Below are 27,420 nucleotides of genomic sequence, written 5' to 3' on the forward strand. Positions count from 1 at the left end.
GCACAACATATTATGTCTCCAGCAATGCACTCATGATTGTGTACTCCAGCAAAGTGTGACTATTATCTGGCAGATAGCTTATGATGAGTGCATGTAAGCAGAGCCCAGAAGGATTGCTTCTATTTTCAGCTGTGCCACCACTGCCTTGATCCATGACAAGGTCGCTTGAGTCAATGAAATCCCTGGCTGCTTGTCTCCAATAATTAAGCAGTAAAACTTTTAAATGCACACCCCAAATCGGGAGGTCACTGTGCTGATTGTCTGTGTAAGTACTTTCGTGGGGAGAAAATACCAGATCCTAAAGGGCTCTTTAATCCAGCCAAAAAAGTCTAATCAGAACTGAGAGCTGGCAGTTTAAAGTTGGGCATGTCTAAATGAGAGGCAAGATAAAGATTTTGAACACTGAAACTGAGTGTTTCTACAAAAAAATGGAGAAATTATGGAGGGGATAGATTCTGCAGATCTGTAAATCCTTTGAAGACCAAAATATCTTTCCAAGCAGAATTATCTTACCTGGGAGCTGATTAGTGGGCTCAGTAGAGGAACAAATCCATTTTTATGTCTATGGCTGTGGTGCTCTAATACCCATGCTGAATATGGCACAGGGTTTTACTTTCTGATGTTTTTCTACTTAATGCACAGACTTCTGAAGAAAAAACATAATTGCCTTTGATAACTGACTTCTTGGAATAACAGTTGTGACTGGTAGTTTATTAGTTGTTACTATTGATCCCAACAATCTGCAATATTTCTATGAAGTGCAAAATGAGTAAAATCAATGACTTCAGATTTCTTCTGAACTGTAAAGTGACAGTGTTTTTCTCTCATCCCATCACTAATTGTCAGTCATTTATTTGTTTCCTGGTAGGTTTTTTTTTTTTCTTCAATAATCCCTGTATAGTATATTTCTAAGACACTCATTTTATGTCTTTCCTAATCATTTAATATAATAGTCTCTGTATGATTTTCACTTGTAGGCATCCTCAAAGAGAAGAAGAGTTTTTAAGAATTTTAAATCAGGAAAGGCAAAGATTTGTAAAGGTCTGGTTGGGGGTTTGCCTTTATTTGTATAGAGCAGCAGCACAAAATGACTCAGAAGAAGAGGACCTCATTTGTAGAGTGATGAACTCAGGAGAATCACTTGGGAAAAAAGTGGACATGGATAAATAGTGTGTGCAAAAGGACAAACTGAATTAGGAAAAATTGCACTCTGGTTCTGCTCACCTGGAATTTTGGTAAACAATAATTTCTGTGATTACTTTATCTTTTAATTTAATCATTTGAGGACATCATCTTTCACTGTTAATGCTTTTTGTCATTCTCAGCTATTTGCCACTCAGCAATATGACAGTTTTATAAATGTTCTGACACTCCATGAAATATTAGCTAACAGGAAAAGACATGTTTTTTGAGGATAATATGGGAACTCAACAGCACCTGGAGAAGAACTAACATAATTCATCACCTTTTAAGACAGCTGAAAATCTCAATCAGCCACCTGTTACTTTGGAAATGATCATTAGGCATAAACAGGGGCAATTTGCAGCCTTTAAAGTTCATTTTCAAGCTTTTACTCGCAGTTAATATTAATTCACTGTCAGTAAGTCATGAATATCAAGAAATTCTGAAAAGCCCTTCAGTCTCTTTGAGTTTCTTCTTCCATATCTGAGAGGACAATCCCCATTAGAGTATCTTAATTGAATTAAGGATGGGGAAAGTTGCCTTAACTGGGCTTTCATCCAGTCTGTAGAAATATTTGAGAATTCTGACTTCAGCTTCATTTGAAATTTGCAGATGAACCCATTCCTTCAGGGGAAAATAATGTAAAGTGCAGAAAAGAGTGGGCAAAATCTTCCCAGGATCCTCCAAATATTGCACCTTAGCTGGGAAATGCTTAGTTTTCATCAAACCTAAGAAAAGTTTAAGGGATTTTATTACCATATGGCAGAAGCGTATCAGGATTGTTCTGGGCCAAGTCTCTCAGTCAGGATAATTTCCTGAGTCTGGCCAAGTTTAGCAGGATTTGCACAAGTTTAGGAACTCAAGAAGTCACTAAGTTAATACATGAGAATAGGAAGAGGAAAGGAAAATAATCTTTTCAGGACACTAGAAAAGAATCTGTATTTGAGGATGTTTGGTATAACTTACAATGCATGTTTCTTTATTTTATTTTAAGGACCAATGTGGCTTTTTTTTGTTGGAGATAAAGAAGAGGTGGGACAGTCACGCAGTATTGGAATTGCATACAAAATTCAGACCATTTACAGAATCTGTTCTTATTACTAGGTTCTTTGGAACTGGTCAGAGATGTAAAAAACATTTTTGCCATAATTCCTTTATGATAGGTCTTTTGTGGGAAGAGAGTATAATAAGGCCAAAAAAATCCAGACACACACAAACACACACACATACTGGAAGACACCAGCTTCTTTTGAAGAAGAGCCCTGGCAAAAAAAATCTAACTAAACATTAAATTTTATGGTCCAAATGATTTCTTTAAAAATCTATAACAGGCAATGAAATTAAAATCCATCAATTAAGTAATTTTAAAATCAAAATGTTCCAATCCAGAAAGATCTGAATGGAATTGTGTGAAATTATCATGACTTTCTATTACAGTTTATATAGATCAGATTTTGTTAGGATTGCCAAGTCTTTTTATGACCATTTTGCTGCTTAATAATAGCTTTTTTTAAAGGGTAATTAGGGAACTGTAAAATGGGGATTTTTAAAGGGCAATAGTCATTGCAGGAAATTCTTGGCCTGTCATAAATAATAATCAGTCAGCATAGAAAACAAATGAGTGAGCAGCACTGGTGGGGCAAGAAGTAGTGTAATATAAAGTAGATGGATTGAATAGATATACTTTGTGATGAGTTATTCTACACAAGTCAACAGTTACAATTCTTAGAATTAAAGGCCTGGAGGAATCAGTATTTATTTAAAGAAGCAGGATGCCCTTTAACAAAAATTTAAAACAAAACAAACCTAAGTAATTGAGTACAACGGAGAATAACTTATAAACTCACGATGGTTTTGAAAAATTAAATAAATTCACAAAATTCTCTGAAATCATTACCTGACCCGACTTTCACTGCACATGTAAATAAAATAATTTTGAAAAGGAGGAGCTCCCAGGGGATGAGAAGGAGGGTCATAGTATGCCATTTAGGAGCCCTAATAGCCTTGTTAATATGCAAAGCCACAGGAGTTGTGACATTCTGCTTTATTGGTGTCACTGGAGGGACTGCTCCACAGACAGCTCCAGCCTCAAGCAAAGCAGGTAGTGGCCTGGTGGAGCAGAAAACTGAGGTTAAAAAATGGCTCTTCCCCCTTCTGCATACATTAAAACCCTACAGCCCAGGTAAGAGGTGCCAAGGGGAAAGTTAGGTTGTGCTGATAGTCTTCCCTTCTGAGAAAGAAGCACAGAGAAAGGCATTTTTCCTTCAAAATAGAAGTGGCCATCCTTATGAAAGCAGTGTCTTCAGTTCCTCACTCCTGCCTTGTGGCAGAAGCAGCCCAGCCCTGGCTTGCTCATTCCCTCAAGTGAGGTTTTGGCTGGGATTTTGAGAAACGCTGAGACAGGATCTCCTGTGTGTTTAATTTTAGTAGCTACTTCCCACACCCTCTCTGCTTCCAGTGTTGGATGTCACATTCCTCTCTCGGGGCCTCTCCACCTGTCCTCAGCCAAGGCTGCAGGGCTGGGGCTCTGCTCCCTCTGCTTTTCCCACCTGCCCTTCCCAAAATCAGTAGAGGCAGGGGCAGCTTCGTATTGTGCATCTCTGCTGTGGTGGAAATGTCACTAGGGAAGGATAAAATCCTGAATAATGGCTGATTCAGATAATCCATCAAAGCCTTGACTGGTTCTTCATCCTCCACAAGTCTTCAAATTAGATTATATGATTTGAACCTTTGTCCAGGTGTGGAAATCAAAACCAGCTGGTGCAAATGCCTACAATTAAGTGCCATAACCCCACAACCCATTCCCTATTATAGGTGTCTTCCTCATGATACAGTACTGGCAAAAAAGGAAGCTGGGAATGGAAGTGCTGGTAATTCTAATGAAGTGTCACTGAGGATGAAAGGGAGGCCAGAGAACCATTTTGTTGCAATTTCAGTAGAGACTTCTGAAGTGACAGGCAAAACCAATTTATGTTAGGCAATACAACAGTTTAGAGCAGATGGCAAATAGATTTTATCACTAGCACAGGGAAAGCCCTGCTTTGGTGGTTTTTCTTTGTTTTGGGTTTTTTTGCTACAGATTTCATTGGTTTCAGGTGGCCATGTGTGATGGGAAAGCTGAAAATAGGACAATGAAGGAATGATGACCTGCATAACACACTGGCTACTCCTCATACTCTTGGAGATAGAGTTTATTACCCACTATGCTTGACATTTATTGCTGCTGCCTGCTTCTAAGATACAGCACCATGTTCTTCTATTTGCAGCATAAAAAGCAGATGTTTTTCCTTTCATTTCTCATCACTTCCTTCTCAGAACACTTCCCTCTCCTTCCTGACCTTTTCTGAAAAGAATTTCAGGGAGTCCTGTACTCAACAGGTTTACAAGCCATATTGCTTTTAATGATTTACTGGGGAGGAGAGGAAGAAATGAGGAGGGTGTGCAAACACCAAGTGAAATTCTGTAGACGAGAATATAGCCATTAAATGTGGACATGCAGATTTTATCTTTCAGTATATTTTAGAAAATATTAAGTCATGAATGGATATTGCTTTTATAAAAGGGAAGTGTCAGTTTTCCCTTAATATTTATGTGGGCATATTACTATTTCCTTTTATATCACCTTTTATATTTGGAAGGCTCATAAGGTGCTTTATGTACTCACTCCAAGGCAATATGAATAATATTTCACTCATTATGAGACGCAGCTTCGGTGTGAGAGATGTGGCCAGTGTTTCATAGTCCACAGTGAAGATAAAGCTCAAAGTCACACAGTGAAGAGTTTGCAAAGTTTTCATTTCAGAGAGGACAGTGCCAGGAAAGGTTATGGGATTCACTTGCAGCATTCAGATGCTCACTGTTGCTATCCCCATGAAGCAGCAACTCTCTCCCCCACACAAAGTAACTCCATCCTGTAGCCAAATTTCAGACAATCACAGAGCTGGAGGGTTTTCCAAGGATCACCTTGCTGAAAGAAGGGTCAGGACCTAAATCAGTGCTGGATGGTGTCAAAATAATCCTTTCCTGAGGATTCACAACCACTGCGACTTGTTCCACTTTCTTTGGCATCCACTTAATCTTCTACCTCGTGCAGGGATTTTCAGGCAAACTGAGCTGTTGGAGTCAGCAAGCAAGAGGCTGTTTGGCACCAGACTCCTAGTGCAGGAAAAAATAAACTTGTAAACAGCAAAGTTCATGCACCCAGCTTTCCTCTGACTTAAACAATCCTGGCTTTCTCTGGCACTGACTTCCCCAGGGCACTGCTTCACTAAATCCTTCCCATCAACATTCCAGGCATTCTCAGGAGCATGTGGAAACTTTTTATAATTCATAATGTGGATTTATCTCCACTCTCCTGTTTAATTTAACCTTTAGAAATAAACATAAAGGAAAACAATGATGTGCCAGGAAGAGGACATTATTAAGAGGTAACTGTGTGTAATTGACTCAGTGGGATCTTTCAAGCACTTTGGAAAGAATAAAAAAGGAAGACATAGTAGAGCACTTAAAGCTCTCAGCGTTACAATCTTCATGAGGTAATAATCCAGCCAAAAATCAAAGATTAGCACTGATAGGAGGCATTTTTAAAATATGTGTGCATATTTTTGGATATATAAATTAATTTGAAACTTGTAACTATCATGTGGGCACTCCATTTCTGAAGATGCAGGGATTTCACCTATGGCAAGGTAAATCTGGAGTAATTCTGCTTGGATGGCTGTGTGAATAGTGGCAGAATAAGAGTCAAGAGTCACTGGACATTTTTTTTAAACTCAAGGGTCAAATCCCCAGATGGCATAAATAAAGGTATTTTCCTGTATTTTGAAGATTATGATGGACTGAAATATCAAAACCGGGTCAACCAAGGTAACTCCTGATTCACACAGATTCAAAAGAGCTCTGCCAATTTTATACCCTCTAAAGGGAAAAACCTCATATAAATTTTTCTCTTGTTTACATGGAGGAAATCCTGCAAATAAATGGTGCCTGTCAATGTAAATGAGTAATTATTTTGCTGAAGGGTTATAAGTTGCCCTTTGGTGTAAATCAGAGTAGGGCTTAACCCCTTTAGACAGCTTTAAAAATAAATGAACCAACCTTTCATCTAAAACTGCACAGCAAATCCCTTCTTTCATTTTTCAGTCTTCTCTTACAAAGAGAAAAAGCAGAAGCATTAATGAGCTAGTCAAATATTCAAACCTTGCCAAGGGAGAAGGGATCCTTCAGTCATCATGAGCTCAACCTGATAAATCCTTTTTAATTAGTCTATATGCTAACATTGTACAAAGCAGCCATGAATCAGAGACCCCACAAAGCAAAAGTGAAGAAGAAATACATCATGAGCAAGAGGAATTGGAGCCCAAAGTATTTCCATTCTGGCTTTCAGAGAGCACAGAGAGCATGCTTATTAATTGGTTAAGCCCATCACTAATAAGCTCTCAGCTATGCTCAGTCTGCTCCCCAGCACTTTGCACAATGTCTGTGCAGTAATATGCTGAGAGAAAGGGCATTTTCTGGTAGCTGATAAAGGAGCAGCAAAATGAGAAAGTTGAAAGGGAGGAGTATAATAAATGTTCTTTTCTTCTTATTCTGGGTGGCAATTCTCAGCTACTCACTTAAGGGATTGGCTCTTGTGGGGGGATTTCTCCATGGAGACCTTGTTCCTGCCCTCCAGGAATATGTTGGCCCCTTTGGGACTGTCAGACACTGAGGCAGTGAGCTACCATTGGAGTGTCTGCTTGCTGGATAATCCCAGATTTCTCATGTCAGCTCTGACTATGCTGACACCTCTGAAACATTTTGGCTAATTGCTCTTTGACTCAGTTTCCCAGTCAGCCCAAGAGACTTCATTGGAAATATCAAATGGTGACTGAAAATAAAAAGCATTCACAAAGAAGGCTTAAATTTGCTATTTTGTTATTTTATAGATTAATAGCTGTATGCCTTTGGATGAATTTGATCACTCATTTGGGGCCCCTTGCAGTCAAATTTTCCCTGCTGTTAAGGTGAATCATTTTTTGAAAGGATGATCTCATAAAGTAAAAAAATTAAAACAAATTCTATACAGAAGACAGTTATTAAAACAAGGTTTTCAGTGGCAGCACAGAAAATCCTGCTCTACTTCATTGTGAGAGACAACCTGGCAAAAGAGGCAGATTTTTGAATGTTGTAAATTGATGTAGCTCTTCTGCTTTTGCAGAAAATACACAAGGTAAAGCATGTCCTCATCTGGCATGTGAAACTCTGTAAGTGATGAGGACAGCCCACAGTGTCATTTCCTGTTTTAAAGGTCATTTCTTTAAAATAAAACCCTCTCTCAAGCAGTGGCACATCAGCTCAGTTGGTACAGCCAATCTCTCACCCAAGTTTAAAATCATCATTAAATCTTTTCCCTAATAATTAATGTGATTGACAACTCCTGCTTCTCTTTTAAGAAATCCAGCTGTAACATAAAGCTCTTAATATTTTACACATAGGTGGTAGCTTCTATCTGAGTTGGAAAAAGCAGTTTCCAACACTTAATTTTACTGAGCTCCACTAATACTCTTGCTGAGCTGTTAGAGTATTTTGCTGTTAGGCCTGGAAGAATATGTGAAAGGAGCTTTTGATGTGTTTGCCTTATTTTAAAATAGTTTCCTTAGGATATAATCACATTCTGTTGGTGTCTTGCTCCCTGCCATCTGTTACATCATCACAATGCTGTAACATGTTTAGCAACCCTGGGTTTTAGAAGTTTGACTGACAAGGTTTGTGATCTTAGAGGCTGAAATTGAGAAAAGGGTTCTTCATAATTCTTCAACACTGATGTGTTAGGAGAGATAGATAAGACTTATTATGCTTTCATATCTTTCTCTCACTTATTCCTCACTGGTTTTCACCAGGACTGTGATGAAGTCGGTGTTGACAGACGCTAAACACACTCGGATTTTTTCCATATAAGAAGGAATGATGTCTGATGAATGCAGATGAAAGCTAATATTTCCCAAACCTGAGAAAAAACCACACAGAAAATCAGTAATATGGATTCTTCTGGAGTTAAAACAATGCATTTGTAGTCAATTTTCAGTCATTCAGCAGAAAGCAGGACCCAAACCTCTCCAGGCAGACAGCTCACAACTCTTAGCAGAGATAGCCCTTGGACCTCCTTGTGCTTGTGAGGAATAGTTAGTTAAGCAGCTCATCAAAATCTGCATTCAAATCATACTCTAAAGTGGAAGTTTTTCCTTTAGAAGGAGTTGTGCATAGGATTTGCTTTATATGAGGCCCAGATCTATGCTGACCATCAGGACAGTGGTGGTGAGGTGCTTGTGAGTGCCAATTCCACGCCAGGATGGCAGAGCAAGGTGTGTGGGTGCATACCTGGCTTTCTATTTTCTTCCTTAGTAGGTTAAGCACATGGAGGAAGAAGGGAAAAAGCTGACTGAAGCTTGGAGACAGGCAAGAAAAGAAGATGGAGGCACATGAGTTGAGACAAGAGTGTGTTAGACGGTGAAGGAAAATGAATCAAGGATTTGAGTCATGGAAGGGCCATTCACGAAGTGCTGGAAAGGCTTTTCTGGTGCTGGGAAAGTAAGGAGCAAACAAGGAGTCCTCATGAGTAATTTACAGTGATACCATGGCAGCACACAAAGGATACTGCTTCTTTGGAGCCTCCAGCTCTGCATCTAGATTTCAGGAGGAGAATCCAGAGAAAAGGAATTGTGGGTCTGAAGCAGTGGCTGGCAAAGGGACCTCCAGGAGTGCAGCAATGGAATAAGAGGGAACTTTAGATGATGTCAATGAAAATGTTGGATAACAACAAAGTCTGAGAGAGAGAGGTATCAAGCAGAGTACTAACAAAAAGCACACATTATCATTCACATTAACAATGCTTTTGATCCATCTCTATCCTACTGGTTTTAAACCCTGGTTTAAAAAAAATAAAATAGAAGAGGTGAGGAGTGCTTTTCCTGGAATCTAAATTATCTGGGATAATCTGTATTAAGGAGGCATGGAATAGCTCATAAAAGGAAAGTGTAACAGATATTGCTCAGTTAGTGAATTATATAGTGCTCCCTTGCAATATAGAAAATTCATAAAGAGGATGATTATGGGCACTGGACAGAAACCATAGGAGAGATTAGCTTCACAGCTCTCATGCTATAGAAACCTGACATGCTGCTTCTCAGATGGAAATGTCATCCTTTATTTGGATACCCAGCTAGCTTCAAACTCCCTAAGAAAAAGTCAAGTTGGTCCATGTTTTGAAAACGGGATAAGAAATGTGGGTCTGCTCTCATTTATTCTAAAGCTTTTTCCATGATGGCACTAAAGTGGGCTATAAAGAAAACATAAATGCAATTTATGTCCATTACATGCAAAGAGGGATGAGTTCAAATGGTAATCCAGCCATGTATCATCACGTTGCAGAGGAGTAAATGGCATCCATTATGAGACCATGACTCCATCCAAGGCATTGACACCTCACTGTGCCTGAGAAATCAGTGAGCCAAGGTAATTTTTTTTCTTTTTTAGCTCATACCTTTTCATTGACTAAGAAATCTTTTCCCCTTACAGTTATGTTCTATTTTGTTCCTGTAGTGGCACTTTAGATTAACAGTCCAGGTAATTAATATGGAATCCAAGTGAAAATGCTCTAGAAGCACTTGTGACATTCACATTAATAATGGAGGGGTTCATCAAAATTAATGTTATTACAGTAAATACCAAGAAAATTAACTGTGATTGGCTCATTATTTTAAATCGTGCTCCCATCTGCAGCTGACTCGTCTAGATGGCTGCATGGAATAGGTGTGGTGATGATTCAGGACTTGGCACCAGGATGCAAACAGAGAGCACAAGGAGCTGTGATCAGCACTAGAGAAAGTCTTTTATCATATCTCAGGTGCACTTTGCTGTAAGACTTGGAAGCCTCCTTTCCTCACTTCCCTATTCAGTGTATCTGGGATGCTTTGGAAGAACCGTAACAGATCTTCTGTTTCATCAGTAAATAAGAGGCGGTTCCAAGGTAGGAGAAGTCTCTCTTTATGTGCAGTGCCATGGTTGCACTAGGAGACAATTTCTACATCAACCACCTTGGAGTCTAAATTCATGTGGTGATAGTGTTTAAGAAGGACAATTAAGATAGACAGTGATTATCACATGGACTGACCTGATAGAGCCACTTGGAAAAGGAGACCTTATATTCAAGTCTTTTGTGTTGTTATGCAGTATGTTGCTGATCTGAAAATACAGTCCATCACTATGACAAATACATAGAGAATATATTTCTGGAGAGAAGTATTATTCCATCTCATTCTCTTTGAATGTCTAACACAGAAAACTTGTGTCTGCTTGTTTTACAGAAAACTGAGCAAGGCACCTCAGTTTTATTCACTAGTAAAAAAAAAAAAAAAAAAAATGTATATATATAGGCAAATAGATAAAATCAAAAAGTTCAGGCGTCCCAAAAGTGCGACACATGGGAAAGAGAGAGAAGAAAAAGAATTTCAACTCAGACAGCATAATAAAATATGCAAGCATGCAGAAAGACATCCATGTTACAGCAGCATCACAATTGTGCAGTGTCAGGAATGCCCAGATTTGTATTGAGCAAAATTCTGTTTGTTGTTTTCCACCTCTCATTTCCATGCTGAGTAAAAGAATGTGTTAGATAAACAGTCCCCTGAGGGAAATATTTGTAACTTTACTTAACTGGCAAACTTATTTTTGGGATGTTACAGAAATTAAAATGGCAGGAGGGCTGAAACTAGATGATTTTCAAGGTCTCTTCCTACCCTAGCCATTCTGTGTTTCTATGTGGGAAATTAAAGACTTGCTGTAGATAAAAGTAATGGTAATTCAACAGGAAAAAACATGCAAAAAATGGAGGAAATAACTACCTGTGTACTTATTGAAGACATTACAGAAATGAACACTGCAGTGGTCATTCCTGTAATGTCTTCAATAAGTTGGAGGCTTTGTTGTTAAAAAGAAAAAGAAAAAGTCAAAGGCTAAGGTAGACTCCAATTTACTGACACCATCATGAACTTCAGTGGAGCTGTTCTGATTTATGCCATTTTGAGACCTCACTGGGAAGCTGGGGTATTGGAAATAGTTTGCATAAACTGAAAATCCAAAGCAGTTTGGTGCAGTGATGTCTGTGTTCTTTCTCAGGTGAGAATTTTTCCCTAATGCCCCTGAGGTGTCATTAGTCCTCTCCCCATTGACACTTGCTGAAAAGTGCCTCCAATCTGCATATAAATGATGCAGAAAAAATATAATAGAAAGAAATCATAGTCGCTCCTGAATTAACTTTGGGTTTCATTTTAACATTCAGATTTAACAAAATGCCTCTCTTTGTAAGGAAGTTTGCTCTTTTTCTTGTTTTAAATTACGTTTTTTCAAAGGGAGAAATGAGTTTTCTTCTTCTGTTAGAGTCGAAGCAGAGATGACAAAATGAACTGCCTAGCCCTTTAGGAGGATACCTCACATTTGAAAATACCATTCTGAATAGAAGCTGGGGATTTGTACACAGTCATTTATCATAGAGGCCATGAAAGCAGCACCCTCCATTCCTGTCTGGAGAGAAGGAATGAGCTGTCTCAGCAGTGATTTTGCTGCAAATTGCAACTAAACATGGGATGTTTTGGAAGTTTATTACCATGGTCCTTTTCAAAGACAAATTTTCCTCCTCTAAAGGCTGGTCTGGAGCAGGACGATGTGTGTCACTTAGGTGGCAGAGGGATCCTTCATTTTGTATGCTGCCACTAAGCTTGTTTTGCATCTTTAGTGGAAACAACAAAACTGACCAAGAAAATCATTAAGGTTAAATTTGTGCTTCTGCAATCACAGTTCTGCTGGAAAACATTTACAGGTCTAAGGATGGAAAGATGAAAATGTGGCAGATGGGGCTATTGGCTGGTTGTAGAAGTTTTGGTAACAAAGATCCCCAACGCTTCAAACCTCTTTTTAGCTTCATCTACTGATTAAATAATTTTTTTTAAGGATGCAGAAACCATGTAACAGGGAAAACAGGAAACTTCTCGTTCTCTAAGCTGATTAAAAGCTGCCTCTGCCTCTAATAATCCAGGGGGGAAAGGATTTTTGAGGGCAAAAATAAAAGTTTTTATGAAACAACTTGTCAATAAACATTATCCTCTACACCTGTGTATGTACATGTGTACACACATGTTTGTAAAAGAGAAAATGTGAAAAGAAATCTGCAAAAGATAGCTCAGATGGCCAGGAGGATTATTAATATCAGAAGTCTCGTTATATGTGGGTATCATGCTAGTTGTGATGCTTGCAGCATTGAAAATCATCTTGCTGCATCAAGCCAAATGAAAGAATTACAAGGAAACAGAAACAGGGGAGATGGGACTCGTTCCTTAAAAAATGACTTTCAAAGAAGCATAAGGACAATGTGCTAGATCACTAAGGTTATTCTGAATCTGCTGAACAGTTCTGATTTCCAAGAGGTATATTTGGTCCTTAAAATTAGGAAAGCAGGATTGTGGCAGTCTTTTCCTTTTACAAAGTCCAGGATTTTAGTGAGCCTAACGCTGCTTCTGAGAGTCTGCCCTCAGCATCTTCAGCAGTAGACTTGGGTTCTTATTGGGTTCAGCCCATAAGCAGCACAGCAAACGTGGCAGAGTTCCCTGCAAAGGCACAAGGATGATCCATTTGAAAAGATCAACATTTTTTTGCTGCTGACCATGGGCTTAAATGCTTATTTTGGGGAGGGGTCCAAGGCAGTCTCCTCCTGTGTTGCTGATCCAGTGATCAGTGTGATCCGTGCGTGATGGCGGCCAGGCCTGTGCAAGGAAAACAACCCAGGCAGGCAGAGGCACAATCCACAAACCATGGACAGCTGTGCCTCTGTAGGACTGCCAGGGTAGGCCAGCATAAGAACCTGCATCCTTTTCCCCCAAACATACCCTCCTGATTCACTGGAAGGAGAATTTACACATTGTGAGGTAAAGGCCCTGTCACCCCATGGGCCCAACCATCAGCAGCACAGCCCTTCATGGTTTGCCTTCACAGAATCACATACAGCAGAAGAAAATAATTACATATGCTTTCTCATTTTCAAAGCAAAATATTAGGATAAAATCTCATCTTTCTTTCTTCTATCCTCTTCAGGTCCAAAGATGATGGGGGTGAAGTATCAATTTATCAAAATCCCTCAACTACAGTGCAATTAATTTGAACTGAACAAGAGAGATTTTTCCTGTGATTTCGTATTACAGTCAACCTAAGTATGAAAGGAAACAGTGTAAGGAGAATCCACAATGTGATGAAAGTTAATATTCTAGAAGATAATGAGATGTAAATTGCTAGTTGGAACAATACCTACAGGCTCAACTCTTCGTACTATTTTTTTTAGCCAAAGATAGGGATATTTTTATGTATTAATAATTTTCAGTTCTTGAGCTCTTTATAAAGGAGATCAGTAACAAAATGCCTTTGCTTTTCAAAGGAAGAAACTGAACCCAAAAGAGATATGATATGCAGAACTCCTTAGCAGACCAGATACTCATCATAATACCAGATTTCCTGAGTTTCCTTTTAAGTTCTGAAGTGTGATGGTTTTTGCACAATGGGGGTGTTCAGCCTGGAGAACAAAAGGCTCTGGGGAGAACTTGGAACCCCTTTCATACCTGCAGGGGCCCCAGGAGAGCTGGAGAGGGGCTTTGGACAGGGGCCTGGAGTGACAAGGCAACGAGGAATGGCTTTACACTGAGGGTTAGATGGGATATGGGGGAAAAATTGTTCCCTGTAAGGGTGGTGAGGCCTTGGCACAGGTTGCCCAGAGAATCCATTTCAAGAATCCTTTTCAATCATTTAAAAAATGGATTCACAATAACAATTTTTTAAAAAGTGGTTGTTTTTTTTTTTTTTTTCTTCCAGGGGAAGATGAGAGAACAGAAAAGTACTAAAGTTAAGCACAGCTTTTTACAGGTGCCGGAAGAGGAGATCTGTACATTCATCATCCTTTCAGAATCCATATTTCAGGATATTTTAAGCAAGGAAAACACCTTGAGGATAACCAAGCAGGGAAGAGCTGGTGTCAGTCCAATATTCAAAAGCAAATAAAATGCAGGAAACAGTCTCTGATATTTGTAATTTGCTGACTCCAAAGTCCAGTCCTGATGGAATTTACTACATCCATTGGTCATTTACTCCTGTTGTGCACTTCATATTTATGCTAAAATAACATAGCATAAATATTTATTATATAAATAATAATAAATGAGGCAAGTGTGCCACAAAGTCTTTGTACACCCAGTGAAACCAGAATAATTCTATTTATGCCATTTATCTGGACGATTTACCAGGCATCCCATGCCACACACAACCTTCACAGAGAAAAAGGCAACCATCAGTTGAAGTGAGACACATTCTGTAAGTAAGAACAGTCAAACCAAACCCCTCCTCTGATGAGAGCATGGCCACAGAGGGAGGTTGGCCACATCTTTTCCAATCAGACTTCTCAGAATTATCAAAATTTCTTTGCTTGCAAAGGCCAGTTTGGCTTACCATAGAAAGCTGTTTTGAAGATGACTGATGTATTAATTCCCTTTCAAAAATTAAAATTCAAAGCATGATAGTGCAAGAGGTGAGTTTTGATTGAGAACATTATCTGTCCTCTCAGTCTGCACTACTCATCTTTTATACTTCTGATTTTAGTCTTACAAGATCATCAATACACTATCCTTGACCATCACATCAAATCCTGCTTAACACTACATTCTACTTTTGAGCATGAAAAAATTCCCTATTTTTAGCAGTACAAACTGTGAATCTCAGCAGAATCAGCATAACTCAGTTATCCCAGTGATCCCATTTCAACTCCAAAACCAAAATCAGTCAGAAAGCAAATAAACTAAGTGCAAGCATGCTGCACTTTCATATGCACACTCATCATGTAAAGGTAATTTCCTCCAGTTTAAGTCCCCAAAAAACCAGATACAGGATGTTTCCATAGCCTGTTGCTGTTTCCACCTCATCTTTTCTCTGTATTTTTCAAACATCAAAACACTATCTTGTTAGGGCTCAGCCTGCCTGCTCCTCTCCACCTGTTCTTATTCAGCATTGTGAGCTCACTCACTTTTCATCAATGATAACTGATTTTTGATATTGCATCTTAAAAATATCGTTTTTACTTTCTCTTCCAATGCCCCTTGTGCTAGGGCACAATCTCATAACACCTGCAAATAATTCACTGGGTCTTCTTCCCTCAAATTATTATTTGAAAAACTGCATTGGCATTAAAAACCTAAATGATGGAGTTGTAGCTGGGATGGAATTTTAGCACGGTATCAGAACACGAATAAAAAGTCATCTTAAATGAGCTGATTTGGAAAATAAATTGAGGAAGACGTGCACAGGAATAATGAACTGCAAAAGCTGCAAAATAAGGAACACTTGCATCCTTCTGCAGAAAAGCAACTTGATTTATGTAAACTATAAATATCAATATGCATGAAGGGTGCTCAGCTGTGGACATACAGGTATGTATCATTTTGCTGTGGCTGTTAAAAATACAACTGGAATATATCCAGGTGAACATATCAGTTTAAAAACCAGGGGAAACTGGAGAAACACTACAAATAAAAGGGGCTCATCAGAGATCTAAAATATAGGAAAGGCTGGAATAACTGGGATTACTAGGGAAGACTGAGGACAGCATTCATCCTTCAAATGTGCCTAAGAGGCTGCTGTAGAGGTAAATTAGAGTAGTGTTCACTAGGCATGAGGAAAAGCTGCCTGGCTGGAAGTTTTGTTCAGCACTGAAGCTTTTGAGTGGCCTTTTTTTTTTTTCAAATTCCTTTAGGATGATCTTTAAAGGTCCGCATATCCCTGTCTTCTCTAACTCTCTGCTAGCCTGGGTGTGTGGGTCAGTGCTGAGTTTGGACTCAATAAGCAGTGGTCTCTCCTCTCATCTCTGCTGACACCCTGCTTGGGATTTCCTTGACTTCCTGCCTGGAACAGGTTATTGGTGATATTTACTCCTGTCTGTTTTGGCACAGAGAGTCAGCAGCAGAGCTGGTACAGGGATTTACTGTGAATGTAAGAGCATGAGGTCAAGCTGAGCTGTGGCCCTGAGATGCAGCTGATCCTTTTCTGTCTCCCCTTGCCCTGTCCAGACAGACACTTGGGGTCCAGAGAGGAGGGTAGGTCAGAAGCTGGAGGCCACATCTAGGCAAAACTTCTTATCCTTCAACTTTTTTCCCCAGAAGGTATCTTTTGGATATGTCCTCTGATAATACTTGTTTTCCCATCCATGTGAACAGCTCTTTGAGCTCAGCTGAGCCTGCTGACACAACTCAGACAGGGAGGCAGAGCCCAGCCACTTGCTGCACACAGTGCTCTGCTGCTGCCATGGTGCCTCTCTGCCTGCATTGATTCATCATCTGCCCATCTCCAGCTCAGAACAGCCAGAGCTGCTGATATGCTCTGTTTCTGCCTGTGGCTGTGTTTCTGCAGGCTGTGATCATCTCAGATCACTCACACACAGAGGTCGGAGGCAGAGCAGCAAACTCTCCCAAAGCCCAGGGCTGCTGCAGGTGGCAGCAGTGACAAGCCAGTGGGCTACAGGATGGCCCCTGTGCCTCAGCAGGATGCAGAGGAGAGCTCTACTGTCAATGTGGCAAAAAGCCACCCCTTGTTGCTACTAAATATTGCAAACCTCACGTGCTTACTTTCCAAAGAGCTATGGAGTCGGTGGAGGATCTGGAGCACAAGTCTGATGAGGAGAGGCTGAGACAGCTGGGGATGCTTAGCCTGGAGAAAAGGAGGTTCAGGAGTGACATTATCACTCCCTACAACTCCCTGAAAGAAGGTTTCAGACAGGTGGGGTTCAGTCTCTTCTCCCAGGTAACAAGATGACCTCTCAGTCAAGGCAAAACAGCTTCAGTTGTTTCAGGGGAGGTTAAGATTGGATATTAGGGAACATGTCTTCACAGAAAGGGCTGTGGAACAGAATTCTCAAAGCAGTGGTTAAATCACCATCCCTGGAGGTATTCAAAGATGTGTAGGTGTGGCACTTAGGGAGATGGCTTAGTGATTGGACTCAATGATATCAGAGGTCTGTTCTTACCTAAAGGATTGCATGTCCCACCCATATTCACCAGCTTGCTTTACCCTAGATGATTTTATGAAAGAGGAAAGGCTTTGTGTAATGTGACTGTGGTTCCAAGAGGGAGGCTGGAGCCCTCTGTCCTACCTCATGCCTCAGCTCAGGAAAAAAATCACCTTTCCTGCAGATTTCTATAAGCCAGCTTTTTCCTGATTGCTTCCAAAGTTACAACTCCAAATCTCTGAATCTAAACATTTAGGCAGCTGGGCAGCTGACTCAGAGGCTAAAAAGAGCAGTCTGGTTTTCTTATGATGGAAAAGGAGCAGGGATGATTTCCCCCAGCTGTGAGCTGGGACATTAAATAATCTTTGTCTTTGGAGGGAGCAGTTTCTTGCACTTCACCACTGTTCTGCAGAGGCAGCAACTCAATACTACCAAAGGTTCAGATGTTATATGTATATATACATACACATATACATATATATATATATATATATATATATAAAATTTATTTATTATTAAATATAATTTAGAAATGGATAAAGCACCCTCTGGACAGTTTCTGCCACCAGAGGAAAGGGACAGCTTAGGGGCTGCTCCCCATTTCAGGGAACAGAGTAGAAGTACCAACTAAACAAATGTGTTGCCCATAGAAATGTGAGATAAGTTTGCTTCTACATGCACAGAGTTGGTTTTTGCTCTCCAAAGTACTTCAGAATCATAAAAGCCTCAAACTACAAACAGACACTGCAGCCTGGTTTCCCTACTTTACCACAGCTGCTAAAAGCTCCCAGGTCTTATTTTTCATTAACCTGCCATCCTGCCTCAGTATGTGTCATCTATCTGTTGCACAAGAAGAAGGAGGGTTTCCTATTAAATTCCCATTTCTTGTCACTTGTGTGTCTCTGGAAAGGGAAATCCACAACCTGCAAGCCAGCAGCTCCACCCTGCATCCCAAATGTTCTTCTGAGCCTCTTTAACCCTGAGTGCTATCCCAGGGACAAAGCATCCCTGAAAGGGGAGACTGGATTTACATAAGCACAGAGAAACTTAAAATTTTGGCTCACATCCTTCAAAACTGGCAAATGATAGATTTTCCTAGACTATTACCAGACAGAGGCCCTCAGAGTTTAGCCTGTGCTGCTCAGCTGAGCCTGCTCTCACCTGAAGTTTGCCATGGGCAGGAAATGTGCTTAAAGGCACAAATACATCTGAGGTGGTTCTGAATATCTTGGACCAAAGAGCATGCATTTAGCCCAAAATAGCAGTGCTGGAATTCAGCTCTGTCTGCACACATATACAGAGCTGTCTTTGAAAGACTAATATGTCATAATTTTCTAAAATTATTTTCCAAAGGATTCATTTTACTGATGATATGCAGTATAAGGCAAAGACCCGTGAAGGCTCATCATAATTCTTTCTATCAAATCTGTGAAACTGCCTGAGGAAGAAGTGTGAAGCAAGAGATAAGAAACAAAACTTGCCAAAGTTTGAGATCAGACATGCAAATATCATTTTGCCATTGCATTTTAGTGGTTTAATTCTCCACAGGAAAAAAAAAAAAAGCTATGAAGGGGAAGATATCAGAAATATCAGAAGCTGAGCTTATTGGAAATTAATATAGAAGGCAGCAAGGTATACATACATGTCATATCTATATATATATGTGTGTGTGTGTGTGTGTGTGTGTGTGTTTTAAATACCTATATATACATGACAAGGTTACTTGGGAAGTTGTCCCCCTTGTTCAGTCCCTGCCCTCCCTGTACTTTTTTCTGCATCAATATTTCTGCAGGAATATGAAGTGAGGCACAGCTCTCAAACTTGTTCCAGCTTGGAATTCATTTATCTACCCTCATTGCTGAGGGAGTAGCAAGCATTGCATTTCAAATTGTCCTCAGTGGCAAACTCCTGCATTAAAGTAATCACACAAAAACTTGAACTAAACAAGGAAAATTAAGAGGAAAAGCAGTAAATCTTCTTTATATGACGGGTTTACGCAATGCTGTACAATGTTGTACACAAGATTTTAATGAGAAAAATCATGTTCCTGTTGTAAAGCAGCCACACAAATATTCAAGCATGTAAGAAAATTACTTTCCCAACTCTAGGATTAGTTTCTGATAAATAAAGATTCCTGAAAATGTTGAAGTCCCCTTTTCTGTCTGTGGAATTTGGCAAAGAGTCTCAGGGCCAGACAACTCACAGATATCAGGACAGCTCTGCTGGCAATGAGAGTTTGATTTTCACCATCTGAAACTGTAACAGAAAAAGAAATACTTTATACAGTGAAGGCTACCTGGCAGCAGATGACTGGTGTTCATGTGTGAGAGGGTGGATGACCAAGACTAAATGATTTTGCTGTTCATCCACTGTAGTCTACTGTTCCGCATGCTGACTGCTTAGGTTAGGAAAACAGTGGGCAAAAAGGAGACTCCAAAAAAGGATTTCCCAAAAAGAAGGGATGTCCAAAAAGAAGTGATGTCCAAAGGAGGAAGTGAGACCAGAAAGAAGAAGGTGAAGATCTGGCTGGGGAAAAGATGTCAGATGTGGGGAACATGCTGGAGAACAGGAAGATAAACGCTGAGGGACAGTCAGTGGCCAGAGCTGGTAATGTCACCTCATAGTGGGGAGGAAAGTTGGGACCTGGTGAGTGCAGTGCAGGGGCACAGTGAGTGTAGGTGTGAGATAATCAAGTTCTAATTTTAAAAGGTCTGGTATGACTTGTTCTTAAGTAAATGCCAGTATCTAGATTTCCAGCTGGTGGTTTACTCTGTCTCATCCATGTCAAAGACTCCACCCCAACCAGTCTCCATAATTTTATTGTCCCTTGTATAGCTTAGATAACTTGCTTTGCCTCCAGAGCATCCCACTCCCTGTGAAAAGGATGAGCTTAACTGATAATGCAGCTCACAGCACAATATTGAACTACACAGTCAATCAGAAACACCCCAGTTAAGTCTTTTTCTTTCCTTGTGTGTCCTCTTTGGGTGGTTTCACGCTGATGCAATTCATTGAAAACTGGAATAAGTACAAACCCTACACAAGGAAAATTGCATTTGAAGGTTTCCCAGAGACTCAGTGGTGACCAGCACTGATAGATTACTTTATCAACCTTGAAAGAAATATTCAGCACTGTTTTGGCAGCTTTGTCACTCAAGTGGCAGGGAGAATTCAGTTTTCCATTCAGCAGGTGTTAATGCAGTTATATCAAATCCTAAGCATGGGAGAAAATGATCTGTACATATGTGCACGTTGCTCCCAACCTTCCCCCCACCTCTTCAAGGCTCAGCAGCAGAAGGGATCTGACCTGAGTTGTCACAGCCAAGTTGTTATTTCATGCCCTGTAAACATGTGCCAGATGATTGCATCTTTCCCTCAGGCAGAAGGATGGATAGAAAATATTGGGTCCTTGCTTGCTAACAAACCTTGGGACTTAGTGAGTTTCTCTCTCCAGGCACCAAATCTGCTGCTTTGTAGCCTTTGTGAGGCTTTTCACAGCTTTCCTTCAGTGCTGCTGAAGATGTGTCTTTAGGCTCAGAATGCTGGCACTACTGGGAAGACCTCAAATTTCTTTAGGACAAGAACCAAACCAAGCAGGGCTTACCAGAGAAAATGACACTTAAATGAGGAACATATCTTCTTTTCAGGCTTAGCCCTTTATTTGTCAAGAAAATGGGAACTTGTTGGAGAAGAAAAAGCTTTCCTTGCAGATAAAGGGATATCTTTTTGAATGAGATACAAGCACATCCTTGTTATATGAGCCCCAACCATTTGGGAGTTTGGGTCAGTGCTGAAATGTGTAAACACTTTTGAAAACCACTTTGAAATTCCCTCACCTTGGCTCCAATGCTGCTTATGTATGATTATTTTGAAGTGAGCTAAGAGAAGTTTTAACTTTCTTCATTCTGTAGGCCAGCAGCTGAACCATCCAAGCAGTGAGAAGCAGAGGATCCATCTGAGTGGCTGGGATGGCCAGATGAGAACAGGAGAAATTAGAGCCTTCCCAAGAGAAGTTCCTTGCTGTGAGCCAGGGAAAAAGTCTTTTAGCTACAGAGGAGGAAAAAAGAAGGACATTTCTAACAAACTGAGAAGAAATAACTTGAAAAACCTGATTTCTTACAGCAAACTGAAGAAATCTCTGCTTAACTACAGCAACAGTGGGGCTGGGTCCTGGACTCAGGGTTATCTGATGCCTCAAAGTTTCTGACAGCAATTCAGTATTGATCATAGAAATCACAGAGGACAAAGGAACCCTCCAGCTGGGAGACAGCAATGCTCAAGTGTAAATGTTGCTATTTCCCATGGAAATAGCCTGTACAAAACTCCCTTATCACCTTTTCTTGTTGTTCACTTGTGTCTGAAGGCCCCACTCCACACTCTGTGTATTCATGCAGCTTCTCCTGCTGAAGGAACAAACCCAAGGGAAATTGAGTCCACGAATCTTTGAAAGACCCTTCTGTCTTGGGTGAGAGAGACTCAAGCAAGGCTAGAGATCAAAATAAGAGTTGAAGAAATGAAGGCTGGAGATTTCTACACCTGATATCATGATTTTTCTACTCAAGTGTATCTCTTCCACAGATGACCCCAATCCACTTACCTTGCTACCCTCTTGAAAATGCTGCCCAAATGCAGGACAAGCTGGAGGTCACTTTTCCTACCCTCTTTATATTGTACACATAATTGATATTTTTGTAATTTGTGCCTGCTTCTAAAACTGTCCATGAAAGTATTTTGAAATGCTTGACTTTATTTCATCCAAATTTGAACTGTAAATCTCTTTTATCAAAAATAACTGTACTAGAACAGACTGCTCGTGCGTGTAACTAAAATATTCCAAATATTTTTTGAGCTGGTCAGCTACGAAGATCAGCGATTATAATTATTTTTATTGCTGTACATGCTCAAACATAGAAATCTAAGCTTTAGGTTAAGGAATAAATCTAAAAATACCCACAATTTCTATATTAGTGAAATTTTATTACTACTTTTTTTTTTTTTTAGTAAGAGTTCTAAATAATTTTTTGAAAATAAATTTCCCATTAAAATGTTGAGGGAAAAATGAAATAATTCAAGAAAATGTAGTTTATATCTGAAATATACAAATGTGTATCACTCATTTTAAAATCAAATTCCAGTAAAACATGCATTTTAGGAAAGATGGCATCTTCTAGATATTTTAGTATGTCTCTGATCTTCTGTATTGCTCTTTCACCTTCCTGAAACAGAGATGGTTTCTGCATTTCTGATTGTATTTTACAAAAACAGCTGGGAATAATATGATCTAGCATGTTGTTTCTGAGCTGATTTCAATACAGAGTAAATTATCTTTGCAGCAGAGCATATTCATCAATATAGATAACCTTAGCACGATATGAAGATATGGCCAGATTCTCCAAAAATATAAATTAGTATACCTCCACTGTGTCATTGTATATCAGCAAAGAAGCTGTGTGATACAGAGTCAAGTTGGTTAAATAACTATTTGCTTGAATTATTTGCTGTATCTTAAGAAAATGAATAAATTAATTCCTTATGAATACCTTTTCAGTATGAGTCTTAAATAAAATATTTATGAAAGGTCTAAGAGACTTGTCATGTTCAGACTGGTTAGAGCAGAGGGTGACCTGATACTGTGAGCCAGGCAGTAACACTCCCAACACAATCTGTGTTTGCCTCCTGAGGTGACAAACATCTCCAACAGAGCTTAAGTGTGGTGATGGGAGCAGCTTTTGTTTTAGCAGCCAAACTGTGACAGAGGGCAGCAGGCACAAACTTAATTCTGTCACATCTCCTACTGGCTGTTTGGAAGGGCTTAGCAGAGTATACAGGGTGTGATGTGCTAAAGCATTTCACTGAAATTCAAAGATGACTTAGTTGTGTTTCTTTTCTAGAGTTTTAATCTCTGAAGCATAAATGATACAGCAGGAAAGCAAAATTTATTTTGCATGCAAGTGACAAAGCCCAGGCAGCAAGGAGCAGCTTGCTGTCAGTGTTATAAACATCCAGGGATTTAAGTGTCAGGGACTGTGGCTAAGAACAGGCTCTTGTGGACTAACAAGATGCAGCCCACTTGATTCATTTTTATTGTGTTAAAGGATGCATTACTTACAGTGTGTGAAGGTCTGGAAAGTCCTGCCACAATGTCAGGGGCACTTGCTCAGACAAATGGCCTTGTTATATTTTATTGGCTTTCAAAAGGTTAAAAAATGCACCTGCTGCACAAACCAGACAACTGCTCAACCCTTTTGATCATCAAGTAGACTCTGTTTCATTTTCAATTCGTAAGATCCAAAAAAAGATCAATCCAGAGCTGAATGAACTCACAGGGGACCTAAGTTACTATGGTACCTATACCCAAAATCACACAAGAAAATACTCTAAACACCATAATGTTACTGATGTCCTTAGGGCAAACTCTGAAAAAAAATCTGGCATTAAACCCATGATGAAGCAATTCAGCTGTTACACCTCTGCATTAGAGTTCTTTCCTTTCACCACTTTTGATTTCAGCCATGAATCCCAGGCTAACTCTGCAGCTACCATAGGACTCTGCAGAATGAAATTTACATGAAATCTGTCTTTTTTTAACAGAAAAAGAAGAATAATTTTCAAAACCCCTTCTATCTGATAAAAGCAAGTGCTATACATGAAAATCAGTCTTCTTTAACAGAGAAAAGGAAGAATATTCTAAAGAAGATATCTGTCTGATAAAAACATACGTTATAAAACTTTAGGGTAGGATCTAAGCTCTGGGCAGATGAGTGTTCAGACAGATAAGAAGTCTGTGAAAAAAACAAGTTCAACCAGGGAATTCCCTTTCACTTGGTATTGATAGTATTATTGTCAGGAAAACAAGAAATAATGAAAAGTCAAAAGCACAGAGTTAAGAAGCACATTCCCCTAAGCTAGAAGTCTGCTTCCTTTTAAACCCCTCTAAATAGTCTCTGAGACCCAAATATGATTTGAATTCTAAAAAAACACTAGTAGCTAAATAGAGACACTCAAAGCCCCTCTTGCAGCAAATGAGTAGGATGGAGTCAGATGTGGAATCTTGGCCGGGGTCAGAAGGGAGTTGAGAAAAAAAATCAGATTTAACCCACAGAAGTCAAATCTCATGGTCAATTGAGTCCCCTGGCTCTGCCTGTACAAAGCATTTTTTTCAGCTGGTGAGATTAGGCCAAGGAGTGCCTTTCAGTATTATCTTTGTCTTCAAGTTACAGAAACCCTGAGAGTAAAGGGATGAAATTTTAACTGTGCCAACTGAAATGGAGAATGTGAAGAAAGGTCAGTAATGTTACCAGGAATAAAGAGTTTAGAAACCTGATGGCTCTATAAGAGAGAGAAAGAAAAACCTGACATTGTGGCAGGAGCTGAAAAGAGAATGGGTTTGTGCCAGGTGAGAAAAACCTCTGAAAATTTTGAAATTTTCAATGAAGGAGAGCTCTACCCAGTGGCCAAGAAGGGCAAGAGTGGATTGTGTGGGGTCTTCAGAAAAATTATTTCCAACAAAACCTCAAATCCTTTCTGTCCTTATTGTATTTGAAATATTAAATATTTATCTATAGGAAAAAACTAGCAAAGTAGGCAAACAGTCACTTCCTAACAAATAAATCAAGTCTCAGAAATTTTAAGACTGTCACCTTCTTAAAATTGTGCTCTTTCCTCTTTAGAGTGGAAATTAAAATGAGTCGAAGTACCTCAATTTCACAAGTATAAAAAATAATATAAAAAAATATAAAAAAATATAAGATGGCTGTAAAGCGCAACTGTCGTAAAAGGTGCAGTAAAGTGCGACTGTCGTAAAAGGTGTCGTAAAGCGCGACTGTCGTAAAAGCGCGACTGTCGTAAAAGGTGCCGTAAAGCGCGACTGTCGTAAAAGGGGCCGTAAAGCGCGACTGTCGCCTCCCGTTGCCACAGCGCCGCCACGCACGCCCACGCCGCCGCCCGCCGTGACACAAGTCAGGCATGCGCAATTGCTACAACCCCCCGCGCCAGCAGTGTGACTCCGCGCCGCCTCATCCAACCACAGCTGCTTCCGGGATCAGCCGCACCCGCAGTTAACTCTCCACGGCCCGGTCAGCACGCCCCCCCCCCCCCGCCCCGCACTGCTTTGGCCTCAGCTTTGGTACAGCCTCCCGGTTCCCAGCCGCTGCCACGCAGGCAGTGTTGGGATGTGCAGCAGCAGCAGCCACGCAGGCAGAGCTGGCTGCAGTGCCAGGCTGTGCCGTAGGAGAGCCTCACTCCCTCCTGCCCTGGTATCCCCTGCCCTGGGCACCTGCCAGGGCCCTGCTTGGGCAGGGAACAAAGCAGCCCCCACGTTGGCACCTGGCTGCTCCTAATTCTTCTTTTCTTCATGCCAGTATCAGCTGCAGGAACATGGTGACACCAAGCATTTGAAGAGTCAGGTGAAGTGAAGTTTGCCCCCAGAAATCTGGGGTCAAATCAGGTCCAGTTTATCTTGCTCTACTTGCACTGTGTTTCTACATTCTCATTTTCACCTGCTTGCCTTTCTGTGTGATCCACAGCTTGTATTTGGATCAATTAGCACTCCCTAATGAACACTGGTAGCCAAAGGCATTCAGATATCTCAGGAGTAACTATTATAAATTCATCTATGATTTTCTCTGTCTGTGTGAACCTTTGCACTCTCCTAAGAGTCCCAGCGATTCAGAACTCGACTAAGGGAGATGGGTAATGGAAAAAAACCCTTCTCTACCCTTTGATGCACATGTTAGACAAATTACTCTTATATTGGACAAATATGTCAATTTTTTCAGCTCTGATAATGTGCCTTTACTGATAATTCATGTATTTCAAATAGAAAAAAATGTCATTTTACTTGTTGCTTCATACAGAGACACCAACCACAAGGTTTTGTACTAGTTATAATTTTTATAAATTTCAAACAAAGTGTGGTTCTACACAGGTCAGAATGGCCTAATTACAGGAAGTTCATTTGCACACCTTTTTTCTTGTAATAAATTCATACATTCTGTATTGACTGGAAAAAAGGGCAGGTAATTCTGTGCTCTTTGCCTGTCTCATTATCTCTCATCTTATGAAGTTTGTGCGTTGAGCAGTTAAGGACTAATACTGAATATCCAAAATGCTAGAGGATCTTTAGTCAAAATGGAGAATGACAATATAAAACACAAAGCATTTTGTCAGGAAAAAGGAAAAAAAGTAATAGGAAAAAGAGGATGGGTTATTATAGAAAGGATGAAAGGGTATAGATGGTGAATGAAAACTAGCATTTCCAGAAATGAAAATGGGCTGCATTTTTTTAAAAAAGAAGATCCCTTCTAGACTTTAGTTGTGTTTTCAGGAGATGAAAGAAACAAACTTCTAAGGGCAAATGAGTTTCATTGCATTCTTCCCACACTGGAGAGTAGGAGTCAACTGTAGACCATGAGTTAAAACAAAATTTAAAAAATGTATTTTGAGGAGATCATCAGAAAGAAATTCACGGGAAAATACAGAGTGTATCATGCTACACTCCAGGAGAACAGACTAAAGCTAGGGCAAAAATAAGATGGATTTACATTCCCCTTAGGCCCACTCCATTTCAACAGACATTGAGCAGGAAAAAGGCCCTGAGGTATAAATTAGAGCAACAGCTGTTCTTAGCTTGCAACACCTCATGTTCAGCTGCCTGCAGACTCTGTGAAACTCAAGACACCTGAATAACTATTTCAGAAATGTTTGAATTAATTTTTTCTGGGTAATATGTGTCCCAAATCCTAGTCAATCTCTTTTGGGTACTAACCCTGTGGCACTGCACATCACTAGTTGGACACCTCACCCTCCTCTTTGCACTGCTCAGCAAGGAAAGGGATTGCTCTTGTTAATTGTTCTCCTAATGACTGTACCCCCAGGACAGAGGTAAATGTTTCTCTCCTAACAATAACATCCAATCCATGGGGGATTTGGGCAGGAGGCAAGCCTGCTTTAGCTTCCTTGACAGAGAAGAATTGACTGGTTTTGTATCAATAACCAGTATTATGGGAGACCAGGATCACAAGCATCAGGTAACACTGAATTAAGTTGCACAATTTCCACTCTTTATCTCTGCTTGGTTTGCTTCTGATCAGTCATACAAAGATTATTAGGGAAAGTCACAGGCTTGCTTAAGCAAAAATCAGAAAACAGAGTTAAAATTTCAATGTATTTCC

Source organism: Zonotrichia leucophrys, chromosome 6 (genome assembly GCF_028769735.1).
Source record: "Zonotrichia leucophrys gambelii isolate GWCS_2022_RI chromosome 6, RI_Zleu_2.0, whole genome shotgun sequence".
NCBI lineage: Eukaryota > Metazoa > Chordata > Aves > Passeriformes > Passerellidae > Zonotrichia > Zonotrichia leucophrys.